This window comes from Trifolium pratense, linkage group LG2 (genome assembly GCF_020283565.1).
Source record: "Trifolium pratense cultivar HEN17-A07 linkage group LG2, ARS_RC_1.1, whole genome shotgun sequence".
NCBI lineage: Eukaryota > Viridiplantae > Streptophyta > Magnoliopsida > Fabales > Fabaceae > Trifolium > Trifolium pratense.
Genome location: NC_060060.1, coordinates 8,923,196 through 8,937,127, shown reverse-complemented (window position 1 = coordinate 8,937,127; position 13,932 = coordinate 8,923,196).

The following is a 13,932-nucleotide window of genomic DNA, read 5'->3' as shown; positions in this document are numbered from 1 at the left end:
TTGCTAGAGTTTGAACATTAAAACTTATAATTCTCCAATCTGTACATATAGGAACATTTACCTGAGGTCAAAGTTCTTCATAATTCTTTGTGTTCAATTAGTATTTACATATGGTAATTTTAAAAACTCAAAGTTCATGTTCATACTTGGTGCTGGTTTGTTTTTTAGGGAAGAGGCAAATGTGTGTAAAGTTTTGATCCATTTCTATAGAGTGGATAGGTAAATTGGTTCTTAATATTGGCGAGGGCTAGCGTGAGAGACCCACTGATATCTCTCATCCGTGAGAGACTGAATTTAAACCATAGGATTTGTTAAACGGCTGTGATGCTGTACTGGAGAAAGGAAAATTCCTGCACTTATAGCATGTGAATAAGGCTCACTTTCCTGCACTCTTATCATTGTTTTTTCCCCCTTCTTATCTAACTAGTACTACCATCACTATTTCCATCATTTTAAATTTTATACATTCAGCATTTTTTACAAAATATGTTCATGCTAATTAATATACTAAAATAATATTTACCATTATTTAAAATTACAAATGAAACCATCTTCATATAATAATAATAATAATAATAATAATAATAATAATAATAATAAATCTATTAAAAGCAAATACTATGGACATTCCTTTTCTACCCCTTTTATATATTTTCTATCTTTGACACCTCATTGAATTAAGGGGCATTTTAGTCTTTTCATATAAAAATTTAATTATAATCATTATACTCTACTACACATTGCTTTTATATTTTATTTTTACTAGTATTTATACGAGACTTATATTTGTACTTATATATTAATAAGGTTATCTATTTTTTTTTTGAAAGGCAAAAATGAAATATATATTAATCGAATAATCTCCTCACAAGATGTGTCGAGAAGACCGCAAAAGAATACAAAATGTCAAAAATGAAGTAACAACATGAAATATTAATTAAACGAGTTCGACCACCACCTACGGTAGTTTAAAAGGTTGTCTATTTTTTGATAATTTATACAGGGCCTATATTTACGTGACATGATTTTTTTGTGATTTCTATAGAACCTATATCTTTGATAATTTCTACGGGGCCAACATTGATTTTACAATAAGGTTCTCTATTTTTTGATAATAAGAGACTTATATTAATACTTATGTATTAATTCGAGGACCTAATTTTTTTATAGTTATTTCTACGAGATTTATATTATATATTACTCTCTCCGTTTCTTTTCAATTGTCGTTTGAGAATCGTGCGCACTATTCCTATAATCTACTTTGATATATAAAAATAAATATTAGTATATAAGATATTGTTCAATTTTTCTCGATGAGTATTTTCCAAATATAAAATTTTCATAATTTTTTATAATAGATAATTAAAGATATTGGTGATCAAAGTTGTGCATCGACATGTGTGTAGTGATCTAAAATAACATTTAAAAAGGAACGCCGGGAGTAGTAAGGTTGATTTTTTTTTATAATTTCTACGGGAGACCTATACTTCTCCCGTCCCAACCAAATTTTCTCTATACGCATGAGCCATATATTATATTTTTACTCATATATTAATAACGTTGTCTATTTTTTATAATTTCTACCAAAATTTTGTATCAATAATGATATATTAATTCGAAGACCTATTTTTTTTTTTTATGTTATTTCTAGGAGATCTATACTATATATTAGTAAGGTTGACTAATTTTTTTTTATAATTTCTACAGAAATCTATATTTTCTACTCATATATTAAATTATTAATACGTATGTCTACTATTTAAAACTTTCTACGGGGACCTATATATATATTTAGGATTACATGATATTGGTACAAAGTTTCTATTATCGTTATCGATGACTAAAATATGTCGTGGAACCTGTGTGGCACACAAGGTGGGTTTCTTCCCAACCGAATTTTCTACAGACGCAACGAACCCCTGACCATATGCTTAAGGGGACCAAGACACTTACTAGTACTACTTGAACCGATTCATCGTTGGTCAAGGGACCTATATTTCTACTTTAATATTAATATGCAGACCTATATTTCTACTTACATATTACCTATTTTTTCATAACCCCAAATATTTTTCGTCACGACTTTTGATCCATGTATTAAAAAAATATTCTCACTATACAATATTTGCCCTTTCGATAAAAAATTGCGGCGTTAACAAGTGTTTAATTTTTTATAATTTGTACGTGACATATATTTCTACTTACACATTAATAAACATACTTTTTTTTTTAATTGGGAACCTATATTTATTCTCATATAAATACAAGTGTCTATAAAAAAAAATTTATAACGAGACTAATTCCGCTTTATAATAAAATAATTGTGGCAATGCCGCGACCCATGCGTTATACTAGTTATTTTACTAAAATTGAATACCCATTTTTTTTCCACCTGTTTAAATAAGGCATCTTTATTTTATCATTATTTAAAATTACAAATGAAACCATCTTTATTTTACTATTATTCATCAATTTTTTTTTTCAATCTGTCTATCCATTCGGAGTCCAATCATCAAAAAAAATTTCTCATTTGTTTGGCAGTCCAATTAGGTGATCTTCAATGGTCGGATTGATTAAATTCAAAATTTTCAGTCAAAATCAACGGTTTTATTCAAACTTCATGACAGTTTCATCAAAACTAGATTTATGATGAGTCTGTTATTACAATCTCTCAATCCATTCAGAGTCTAGTCATTAAAATTATTTTTTTTCATTTGTTTGTCAGTTTAATTATGTTATATTGAACGGTCGGATTGATTAAATTTAAAAAATTTTCAATCAAAATTGATAGATTCGGTAAAGTTTATGACACTTCATTAAAACTAAGTTTCATATATGATTGTTATTAAAGTAAATAACTTTTTACCCATCGCAAAGTAGATCAGTTTTGTTTTATTCCCCGTAAATAAAAATTTGTGATTTCACTTTATTTTTCTAAATGAAAAAAAATAAAAAATAGAAATTTTAAACAATTTATTCATCAACTTCATCACTACCACCAATAATTTTCATCAACTTCCATCACTCTCTACATGGAATATATATGTCTTCTTCTACCTTCTTCATCTCCCTCACAACAACATCACCTTAAAACTTAAACTCAGAAGAAAACAACAAATACAGCTACTGTTTCAGATCCATTTCGTTGCTTGTTATATGAAGGATTGTTTTTGGGGGTTATTGTTATTGTTGATTTAGATTTTTCTTTTCAGATCTGGGTTTTAGATGTTGATTGAATACACTTCTCTCTCACGCTTTCACCTAATATGATATTAAGTGAAGTCATATTCTATATATACTCCAAAGCTTTTTAATTAGTAATGAAATGAAGAAATGGAAGGAATCTATTTCAATAGGGGATCTGGAAAATTATTGAATAGAAATGGAAGGAATCTATATATCTCCTTCAATAAGAACAAAATTACCCATAAATAATCTCTAACTCATTTCTTCCTTTATATCTTGTTTCTTCTTCAAAGTTTAAATCTCTAGGTTAATTTTTGTTTAAAGTTTAGATTTTTGTTCGGGTTTTTTTTTTTTTTGAAGCAAAGATTTTTGTTCGGGTTAAAACTTTGGGTGAAGAATAAAAATGGGTTTTCAATTGAGTAAAAAAAAATGGGTATTCAGTTTTAGTAAAATAAAGATGATTTCAGTTGTAATTTTAAATAATGGTAAATATTATTTTAGTATATTAATTAGCATGACTGAAGTAAAAAATGTTGAATGTATAAAAATTAAAAGGCTTAATTAGTATTTTAGTCCCTTAAAGATATTTTTGGTTTCATATTGGTCCCTTAAAGAAAAAAAGTTTCGCTTTAGTCCCTTAAAGACATCTCTGTTAGCCAAATTGGTCCCTTCCGTTAATTTATAAAAAAAAACGTTAACTTTTGCACATGTGGCAATTGGAAGAGATCCTCTACTTTTTTCAGGAACTGCATCCTACCTTTCAACTGTTTTGATCCGTCAGATTAATCCAACCACACATATTACGACATGTGTCTCACCTTTTAATTAAAAATAAAACAAAAAAAGCTTTCTTGCCTCATCTATGTTGTTGTTGTTGAAAGCTGTCCATGCCCCACCAAGCGAAGGGCCATGGTGACGACAAAGATTTGAGTTCGTGGGGAGGAGCCAGGTGCATGTCCCCATGTCGTTGACATTTGTCGCATTTTTTCACATGGTCCTTAGCGTCTTGCTGCATGGTGGGCTAGTAATATCCTGCTCGAAGAGCTTTTCTGGCCAGCGATCTTCCTCCCAGGTGCTGGGCGTTGATCCCCTCGTGAACCTCGCGCAGGATGTAGTCGACTGTTTCCTCGTCGACACATTTTAAGAGCAGGATTGAGAACCCTCGTCTGTATAACTTTCTGTCGAGGATGACGTACGCGCACGCTCGACGTCTTATTATTGCAGCTTCTTTCTGATTGTCGGGGAGGGTTCCGTTTGCGAGGAAGTTGTAGACGGGGGTCATCCAGCAATTTTTGTCGCCAATGACATTTATGTCGAGGACGTTGGTCGTCTTCTCGATGCTTGGTCGAGGGAGTATTTCTTGAATGACGGATTTGTTTCCGCCTTTCTTTTTTGTGCTCGCCAGTTTGGACAGGATGTCTGCCCGTTTGTTATGCTCGCGTGGAACGTGTTGCACTTCCACGGACTCGAACTTAGTGATTTTTTCCTTCACTAACGCTAAGTACTCGGAGAGGTTATCATTTTTGGCTTGATATTCCCCTAATACCTGTGAGGCAACAAGTTGTGAATCTGTGAAGATTTTAATCTCTTTTGCCTCCATGTCCTCGGCCAGTCGTAGTCCTGCTAGGAAGGCTTCGTATTCTGCCTGGTTGTTCGATGTCGGGAAGGATAGCGCTAGGGATACCTCGATGATGATCCCGTTCTCGTTTTCCAGGATAATTCTTGCTCCTGCTCCCGTGGCACTTGATGCTCCGTCGACGAATATTGTCCATTTGTCTGCCTCGCTTGTCGTGGAGGATGGACTCGTCATTTCGGCCACAAAGTCTGCTAGGACTTGTGATTTTAGTGTTTTTCTGCTTTTGTAACGAATGTCGAATTCGGAAAGCTCGAGGGACCATTTGAGCATCCTGCCCGCCATATCTGGCCGACCAAGCAATGACTTGATTGGTTGGTCGGTTCGGACTACGATTGTGTGTGCTAGGAAGTAGTGACGTAGTCTTCTTGCTGCGTTGATCAAGGCAAGGGCCACCTTCTCGATTTGTGTATATCTGAGTTCGGGCCCCTGGAGAGCCTTGCTTGTAAAGTATACTGGTTTTTGTCCTTCCGTTGTTTCTCGGACAAGGGCTGCGCTGACGGCCTCAGATGCGACGGAGAGGTAGATGTATAACACTTCCTCGACATCCGGGCGCGAGAGGACTGGGGGTTCGGACAGGGCCTTCTTAAGATGTTGGAGGGCCTGCTCGCACTCGTCCGTCCATTCGAACACAGCTTCTTTCCTTAGTAATTTGAAAAGCGGTAATGCGTGTTGAGCAGATTTTGCTACAAAGCGGGACAATGAGGTTAGCATTCCGTTTAGGGTTTGTATAGATTTCTTGTTGCTCGGAGTTGGGAGCTCCGTAAAGGCACGACATTTGTCGGGGTTGGCTTCGATTCCCCGTTCTGTTAGGTAGAATCCGAGGAACTTTCCTGCCCGTACCCCGAAAGTGCACTTTTCTGGGTTGAACCGCATGTTGTGTCTTCTGGCCTGCTCGAAGACCTTACGTAAGTGGGCGGTATGGTCAATTTCCTCATGGGATTTTACGATCATGTCGTCCATGTAGACTTCGAGCATGTCGCCTATTTCTCCCCGGAATACTCTGTTCATCATCCGTTGGTATGTAGCACCAGCGTTTTTTAGACCGAAGGGCATTACGTTGTAGTAATAGTTGCCCGACTCGGTCATGAAAGCTGTTTTTCCCCTGTCGGCCACAGCCATTGGGATTTGATTGTATCCTGAATATGCATCCATAAAAGACAATAATTTAAAGCCAGAAGAATTATCGACTAGTTTATCAATGCAAGGTAAAGGATAGGAATCTTTAGGGCAAGCCCTATTGAGATCGGTATAGTCCACACACATTCGCCATTTTCCATTAGATTTTTTCACAAGTACAACGTTAGACAACCAGGTAGTGTATCTGGCTTCAGAAATAAAATTTGCCTCTAGGAGGTCTTTTACAGCTTTTTCAGCAGCCTCCGCTTTTTCGGGAGACTGCCTACGCCTACGTTGCACTACGGCACTAGCAAGTGGGTCGACAGTAAGTTGATGACAAGCGATGTTTGGATCCAGCCCGGGCATGTCGGCAGCGTGCCATGCGAACAAATCAGCGTTTTCTCTAAGGCAGGCTTTCAGCTGCTTCCTCGCCAACTCAGGGAGCCCTGTCCCAATCTTGACTCCCTTTTCTGGATCCTCGCCAAATTGGACTATCTCGAAGTCTCCATCTGGAATGGGGCGATGATGCTCTTTGCTCGCCTCGTCGTCCTCCTTCTCCTCCTTCCTCAGCTTTCTCTCCTCCTTATGTTCTTTCTTGGAGGTGCGGCTGTCAAGGTCAACAGAGCTCACACTTGGACTGGGCAGACTTGGTGGCGCTTCCGGGGATGGCTTTGGTGGTGTTTCCGAGGAAGGCTTTGGCTTCTTTGGTTCAGGAGCTTTGCCAATGAAGTTGTTGCCTTTGGATGCTGCGTCAAAGCACCTCATCGCGGCTTCAATGTCCCCGTGTAACGTAGCAACCTGCCCCTTATGAGTGTAATACTTCATCTTCAGGTGGGCGGTGGAGGGGACAGCGATCAGGTCTGCTATGGCCGTCCTGCCGATGATGCACTGGTAGAGGCAGGGGCAGTCTACGACCAGAAATTTGACCCTGATCGACTTGGCGATTTCCTCGGAGCCGAAAGTGACTATGAGGTCGACATAGCCCCAAGGCCTAGTGGTTGCCCCGTTGAATCCTGTGAGATCTGAGCCCAAGTACGGGGTGAGGTGTGTCTCGTCCAGCTGTAGGGTTCTGAACAAACTGGCGTACATGATGTCGCAGGAGCTCCCCGGATCGATGAGGACCCGACGAACGTCCATGTTGGCCATGTCTGCCCGGACGAGGAGGGGAATTTGGAAATTGGCTGTCCCACCGGGCAGCTCTTCGCGATAGAAGGCTAAAGGCATTGATCGCCCCTTCGCCTTGTCCAGTGTTGCGTTCATATTCGAGGACGTGTTGATGAGATCCTCGAATTTTCTTTTTATTGATCCGACGGTGTGCTTGTCCATATGACCACCGGATATGACGAACGAGTCTGTGAAATAGTCCCACGTGCTAAGCGTAGGACCAGTATAAGTGTCCCCAAAACCGCTGGGGATAGCAAAATCTTCTGGCCGGGATACGCTCATGGCTATCTGTTTGGCGTTGTTCTGCCCGGCTGGTTGTGGAGGTATTTCCTCGACCGCGCGTGTCTCCGCGGCCGCTGGTCGAGGGTCACTGTTTCTCTGGACAAACTCTCTCAGGTGTCCACTCCTTATCATTATTTCAATAGCATCCTTCAGCTGGATGCAGTCGTCGGTCCTGTGGCCATAGCTCTTGTGGTATCTGCAATACCTATTCTTGTCTTGGCCAGGCTTCAGAGGGGTTGGTTTTGGTTGTTTCACACCTGCTCTGTTGAACTCGGAGATGTGAACTGCAGCAAATATTTCTCCCCGAGATTTGATGAGGGGGGTGTAAGTGCTGAATGCGCTTGGAGGGCCACGAGACTCTCGTCTTTCGCCCCTCCTTCTGTCTCTGCCCCTCTCGCCACCCCTGTCGCCGCCTCTGTCGTTTCCTCTGTCGCCGCCCCTATCATCGTTCCTATGGGAGGACTCGCGGGCAGGGTGGCTGCTTCCAGGTCGGGCAAGGCGGGCGACATCAGCTGCCTGGACTTCCTCGAACTCAATGTATTTTTGAGCTTTTAGGAGGAGGTCGTCCCAGGTGGGTGGTTTTTCTATGCCCACAGCCTTGGCAAAATCGCTGCCCGGGCGAAGGCCCCTTTGTAGCAGATACTTCTTCATATCGTCGGTTGTTTCGACCTGCACAGCCTCCTTATTGAACCTCTCGACGAAGTTGCGGAGAGTTTCTTCCTCGGCTTGGTATATGGCCTCCAAGGCGTGCACGGTTTTCGGGTGCTTGCGGGAAGCAGTGAAGTGTCTACAGAACTGGTCTGTAAGGTCCTTCCACGAGTGGATAGATTGAGGGGGCAGGCTTTGGTACCATGCCATCGCTCCCTTCCTCAGCGTGGTCGGAAAAAGTCTGCACCTGATGGCACCGCTAATATTCCTGAAATCCAGGTTAGCGTTGACATTAGCTATGTGATCGTCGGGGTCGGTCAAACCATCATACGCGGGGAGCGTAGGAGGTCTCTCGAAGCCCTTTGGAACACGCTTCCTCAGAATGTCTGCGGACAGGGGGCATCGGGGATCACCCTCGTCACTCCCGTTGGGAGAATGGTCCTCGGACGACCGGGGAGAATAATCGCCGGGCATGGGCGTTGGACTACGAGATTTGCGAGGACGGTAGCTGCCCGACGCGCCATGCTTGGCCATCTGCGCCAACCCTTGAGGTGAATGGCGGTGCGGGGCTTCGTGCTTCCCTTTCTTGCCCGGGGAGAGTCTGCCCTCGCGTTGTGGAGGAGTGCGATCCCTCTTCCGAGGAGTAACTTCGACCCTCTCTAGGTCGGGGTGTCGATGTTTGACGGCCGCAGGACGGGGAGGGGAATGGGTAGCCTGGTGTCTCCGTGGGGGAGAGTTGGTCTTTCTGCGGCGCTGGCTCCTTTCCAGCGCGGTGATTCTTTCACTTTGTTCGTCTAACCGACGACCTTGAGCCTGCATGGCCTCCGTTGTTTGTTTTAGAGCCGCGATCAAGGCCGTGATCTCAGAATTGGCCAAGATGGCGGGTTGTCCAGCGTTGTTTGCCGGAGTTTCTTGCTTGAACTGCGGGCGTTTGCCCATTCGTCGATCGGTTAGGACCTCAACGTCTTCTTCATCGGATGAGAGTGAGGTTTCCCGTCCGTCGCGGGGATCGGTTTCTGGACCGCGTGGTGCGGTGGTATCGTCACGCACCGGTGATAGGACGGTGTTATGTTGCGGCGGCGGAGAGGGTGGAACGTTGAGCACGTTCTCGTCGCCGGTATCGGTGTTGAGTTGCTGTGATGAACTGGCCATGATGAAAGTTGTTGAGAGAATCGGTTTTGATCTTTGTTTCTTTAGGAAAGATTAAAGAAGGGGAGGAACTCAGTTCCCACAGACGGCGCCACTGATCTAACCTGATGATCAGAAAGGTTGAGGCCGGTCCGTTGAGCAAGCTTCCACACCGAAGGGGGGGTTTGTACCTGCAGGTGCTCTGATGCCTAAGTCTGCAAAGAGGACAAGAGATACAAAGAAGAGAGAGAAAGAAAGTGTAGAATGGTTTAGAATACATGGCTCTCCTGTCTAGGAGAGCTTATATAGTGCCCCCAGCGCTGGGCCAAAGGTTGGTCTATTGGGCCGGGATAACCGGCCCAATAGACTCAACTGCCAAGATAGTCCCCGTATCGTAGAGGAAGGCCGTTATTTGCCTCTATCTTGGTTGGAGCCGTTCCGCTATTTGCGGGTAAGGGATAGGCTCCGTGACAGCTGTGGCTGGATAGAGGAGCACGTGCTAAACGTGCTGCTTAGCTGTTAAGCTAAGGCGGAATGAGTCAACATGCATGGATAGACGAGCACGTGTTTAACGTGCTGCTTACCCATTATGTCGAGCATGACACGTCATTGGCTGACGTGTCGGGGAAATCTCCCCTTATTGGGTTGTGCCCCAAATGTCGGGCAGAAGGGATTGGGCCAGCTCTTGGCCCAGTCCAGAACAAATATGATAGATATAATTCAATTAACACAAACTAGATAGCGATTTGGGATGATTCAGAGGTATTCCGAACAATTGAGAGCAGATCCGAGCGATTTGTAAGATTTGAAAATTTTAGGGATTTGAACGATTGTGCCGAGATTGGATCGATTAAGAGTGAACGATTTGAAAAATTGAAAGATGAAGGATTCAGAGTGAACGGTTTGGAAGATGAATGAGTGTGCAGTGATAGAGAGTGAAAGATGAAGAAGATTGAGCGAAGAGAAGGAGAAGGAAGAGTGAGAGAGAACGCGAATAGTGAGCTTTTTGTTTTTTTGACACAGTGAAATAATAAACTTACATGTATTTCTTTAGATGCAGTTTTTCATGTTCCTCACACAAAAATGTAGTTATTTATATTTTTTAATTAAAAAAAGAAAAAAAATATTTTTTTAAAAAAATAACTTCTCCATATATTTAGCACATTAAGAACTGTGTATTATAAAACCGTACATAAGTTTGGTCTAAATTAAATTAACAAAAAAAGTAAAACTTAACAAGCTTGTAGTAACAACAGAGTTGCTATTGTGGTTTAGGGATGACAATGGGTAGGGTATTATAGTACCCATACCCGTACCCGTTACCCGTATTTTTACTAAAAATAAATTGATCAATTATAAAATATCATATAATTTTAATAGAATTAAAACAATTTCAAAGATTTTAATATTGACTAATAAAAATTATAAACAAAATTATTATTAACCTTATGTTAAAGTTCATATTTATGTTAAATATTCACATTATTTTTATATTATGTTATAAATAAATATTTTTATTAAAAATATGTAATAATTTAGTAGAGTTATATTTTTTTAAATTGATTTACATATATTATAATATAATAATATAAATAAAATAAATAAATATATATTATGCGGGTATGGGGCGGGGTGGGTACTAAGGTACCCGTACCCGCACCCATACCCGTTCATTTTTGCGGGTAATTACCCATACCCGTACCCGTATCCAAAATGCGGGTTTTTACCCTACCCATTGTGGGTAATTTTTGCGGGTACCCTCTGAGTATGAGTCAAATTGTCATCCCTATTGTGGTTAGTGAAAAAGTTCAGCCGCTGGTATATGACACTTACACCCTTAAGCGAAGTGGGTATACGTTGTCTATACCAACGGTTTTTGTTGCCGTTACCATAAGCAGTGGGTATACGACAACTTTCTTATAGTGGCCAAATTGTGTGGCTCCATTTGTTGGAACTCAAATTAATTTAAACAAATACAAGAGTATCATAAAAATGTGGAATTTTTTTTTCTACCCCTACATTTATCTCTTTACCCCAACATATTTTTAAAAATTCCCATTTTACCCTTATTTTACTATTGTATATTTTATTATTTTTTACTTTGTCGTTTTTTTTTACTTTTCAGGTAAACTGTACACCCCTTCAAACACAATGTTCCGGTAAGTTTTTTTTTTCCGGTTTGTTAATTTTACCGGAACACTTTTCAAAAGTATTCCGGTACGATATTTTTCAATTTGCAAAAATTTTCATCGTTTTTACCGGAACACTTAAAACAAGTGTTCCGGTTTGTATTTTATTAAGAACTTATTATAATTGGTCACCGGAACGCTTTGAAAATGTTTTCCGGTATAGAAAAAATTGCAAAAAAAAAATTATGTTATCGAGTACTCCGGTATGTTAAGGAGCCACATTGTACTGAAATATTTCCTAGGGTAGTCCCCATCTAGCTACCTCGATTGAGATCACAACTAATTTTCAAACTTCCAAAAGAGCAAAAAGTTATTTATTCTCAATATAAAATCCCAAGTTTCTGGTTCATTAGCAACAATTGCAGTCAAGCCATGATGATTTCCCAGATGTATACACAGATCTGGGAACAACATCAACAATTGCTTCATCTTCAAAGAAATCTCAATTTCGCTTCATCTGTTATTAAGCTTGAAAACAACATCAACAACAACAACATTAATAACATATGTTTGAGGAAGAGATCAGAATCTCATGTTGGAACGCTATTCTCTAACTTTAGCCCGGGAAAGTCATGTGACTTTGGGCAAATCTAGTCCATCTGATCAATCTGGTGTACCATACTCTGCCACGTGTGGGCTGCTATTTAAATTATTTATTTTTAATAATAAAATAAACATGAAGCAAAGAAGATAGGTTGCAGAACCTCCTTGCCCGACCTTCAGTCGCCGCGGTACCACCTTCCATCGCTGCCACGCCGCCTTGCTCCAGTATAGCTACCGACGCCGATCTCCTCTCTTTCGACGCTGATTGCTGATTTTTTATTTTTCTTTTGACTTTCTCAACTGTTACCTCTTTACTTTGTTTCTTTCATCTGTTTTGTGTTGTAAATTACAGTACTTCACAATAAAGCTCCATTTGTTTCTGGTTTCCTTTGCTGATTTTTCGCAATAAAGCTCCCATGTTTTCATTGTTTATAAACTAATTAGAACCATCTGAAGAAATTATTTCACTAGAGAAAAAAAAAGTAGAGAAAAACAAACTGTGGTGCAGGTCAACGACAGGAAGAGGGTCAACGTTGTTGTGTGGTCCGAAGGTGCGGCGGTGACGTTTGGTCGACGGCAGAAACTTGGTCGGCGATGGCGGTGGAGTTTGGAGTTTAAATCGTTCTTCAGATTACACACGTGTTTACTTAAATATTAAATAATTTAAATTTAAAGTGCAGTACACGTGGCAGAATATGATACACCAGATTGATCAGATGGACTAGATTTTCCCAAAGTCACATGACTTTCCCGGGCTAAAGTTAGACAATAGCGTTCCGAATTGGAATTGCTACTCAAGGTGATGATAACAAGAACATTTTTATCAATATTTGCACCAATCCAAAAAACCTCATTGCTTTGCGAATTCCCAAAAGCTCCAAACTTTAAACAATCACGAGATCATTGAATTGAACAAAATTGAGCAAACCCAATATTAAAAATTAGATTTTTATTCTTCACAAAAAAATTGGGGAAATTACAAAAATTACGAAATTACAGAATTTCAATGAAATGAAGCAGAAAATTGAGTAAAAAGTATACATTGATTGAACTCTAATCTTAACGAAGTTCAGAAAATTGAATTGAAATCTCGAACTTCACTTGGTGATTTTGAATCTTCGAAGCTTCTTCGTTAATCTCTTTTTCTCTCTGTATTTCCATATTCTATATTTAGCTACGGTTTAACTGGAAATCATTTTACAATTGTTCCGGTTTGTATTTGTTTACCGGAAAACTTTCTTGAAGTGGTCTGAAAAGTTTCCATTTAGCCACGGTTTAACTGTGGCTAAATGTCTAGAACTCTTTTTTAATTTTTCCAATTTATAACTTTAATTAAATGTATAAGTGAAATGAAATAATAAAAGGGGTAAAATGGGAATATTTGATTATTTGTAGGGGTGAAGTGTTAAATGTTAGGGTAGGAAAAAAAATTCTAAAAATGTTGTTGTAAAGTGTATTCGCGTCTGAACATACCGGGGCGGAGCTCCTATACACAGGGACGGATCCAAGAATCTATAAAATGAGAGGCCGGAATAATTAAATAATAAAAATTAAATAAATCATAATAATTATAATAGTACTTAAATATGCTTAATAAAAATAAAAAATGCATTATACTGTTTATCTAAATTGTACACGACTGCTCTATATCATAAAATTCATCAACAACTGAACCGTATTAATTAGTTTGAAATTCATTTTCTATCTTATTTCTCAACCTATTTTTCACAATTTTCATATAGCAAGAAAATAATCTTTCATCTCTTCCATTTTCTATAAATTTTCATTAGTGAATGACTTTTAAATGTATTTGATCATTCACTTGCTTATTTTGTGTCATATGAATAAGATTATTGTTTTAGCGTAAACACACACATATATATATTGGTTCATGCTTGTTCTTGACATTACTTGTATGGTAAATAGATTTTTACCCCCTACAAAATATGCAGGTTTTGGTCTACCTCATTGCAAATGTTTTTTTTTTATTGCCCCTCTGTAATGTGAAGATTTTATGGTTTGCCTTCTAACGGAAAATGT